Raw genomic sequence first — 2,085 nt, 5'->3', positions numbered from 1 at the left:
CGCTGAGAAAACAACTCTGGTAATTGGAGACTCCATAGTCAGAAACGTGAAGCTAGAGACACCGGCGGCCATAGTCAAATGTTTTCCTGGGGCCAGAGCGGGCGACATTGAATCCTATCTGAAGCTGCTGACTAAGGATAAGCATAAATACAGTAAGGTTGTTATTCACGTCGGCGCTAATGACTCCCGAATTCGCCAGTCGGAGGTCATTAAAATTAATGTTGAGTCCCTGTGTAACTTCGCAAAAACAATATCGGACTTCGTAGTTTTCTCTGGACCCCTGCCCAATGTGACCAGTGATGACATGTTTAGCCGCATGTCATCATTCAACCGCTGGTTGTCTAGGTGGTGCCCAGAAAATAACGCGGGCTTCATAGTCCAGGTCGCAGTCTTACACGCCTCTCTGCTGTCTCTTTACAGCTGCTACCCACCCAACACTTCCAGTACCCCATAGAGACTGTCTGCCCCCACCCACCTAAATTATATAAATCAAGAATCAACTCAAGAGGAGTTATTCATAAGAACCCAATTAAAATTAAGACAACTCCTCTTAGAGTAGAAAGTAATAGGACAATCAAATGTGGACTATTAAATATCAGATCTCTCTCATCTGAATCTCTGTTGGTGAATAATTCGATAAGTGAACATCACATTGACTTACTGTGTCTTACTGAAACGTGGTTACAGCAGGAAGAATATGTCAGTCTAAATGAATCCACTCCACCTGGTCACAGTAACTGTCACATCCCTCGAAACACATGCTGAGGTGGAGGTGTGGCAGCGATCTTTGACCCAAGCCTATTAATCAACCCTAGACCTAAACATAAACATAGTTATAACTCATTTGAAAGTCTCACTCTGAGTCTCTCACACCCAAACTGGAAAAACTCAAAAGCCAGTTCTATTTGTTATTGTATACCGTCCATCTGCTCCTTATTCAGAGTTTTTAAGTGAATTCTCAGACTTTCTGTCTGATTTGGTGCTTAGTACAGATAAAATAATCATAGTAGCCGACTTTAATATTCACGTAGATGCCGACAATGACAGTCTCAACCATGCATTCTGTTCATTATTAGACTCAGCTGGCTTTTCTCAAACTGTAAATTGTAGGACCTAAGCGTCCTGCATGTTCATTTCTGAGGAAGAGTCGAAGTCAGAAGAACCTTTAAAATATTTATTACAACCTTGATGAAGAAAAGCAATTACAGAGCTCTGGGTTATTTCTCTATCTGAGGCCCAAACTGTTCAAATAATTGTTTAATCTGTTTGACCTTTGTATCATTTTATCAAGAATTTCTTTCTACAACATTCATGCTTCTATTCAGAATGTTTCTAAACTTCATACTTTTGAAATATGTAGCTTTATTTTGAAAGTTTTGCCCCATTCAAATGAATGGGAAAATTCTACTTTCAGCTATCAAAATGTTCAGCTCTTCAAGGACATTCATGGTTCTCTTCAGAATTTTTCTAAACTTCATACTTTTGAAATATTTAGCTTTATTCTGAAAATTTTGCTCCATTGAAAGGAATGGGAAAATTCTACTTGAGCATAATTTCAGCTATCAAAATGTTAAGCTTTTCAGGGACATTCATGCTACTATTCAGATTTTTTTTAAAACTTTCTACTTTTTAAATATTTAGCTTTATTTTGAAAATCTTGCCCCATGCAAATGAATGGGAAAATTCTACTTCAACATAATTTCAGCTATCAAAATGTTCAACTCTTCAAGGACATTCATGCTTCTCTTCAGAAGTTTTCTAAACTTCATACTTTTGAAATATTTAGCTTTATTCTGAACAACTTGCTCCATTGAAATGAATGGGAAAATTCTACTTTCAGCATAATTTCATCTATCTAAATGTTAAGCTCTTCAGGGGCATTCATGCTTCTATTCAGAATTTTTTAAACTCCCTACTTTTTAAATATTTAGCTTTATTTTGAAAATCTAGCTCCATTCAAATGAATGGGGAAATTCTACTTCAGCATACTTTCAGCTATTTCAGCTATCAAAATGTTCAGCTCTTCAAAGACATTCATGCTTCTCTTCAGAATTTTTCTAAACATCATGCTTTTCAAATATTTAG

Source organism: Monopterus albus, unplaced genomic scaffold (genome assembly GCF_001952655.1).
Source record: "Monopterus albus unplaced genomic scaffold, M_albus_1.0 scaffold264.1, whole genome shotgun sequence".
NCBI lineage: Eukaryota > Metazoa > Chordata > Actinopteri > Synbranchiformes > Synbranchidae > Monopterus > Monopterus albus.
Note: the sequence above shows the minus strand (reverse complement) of the source record.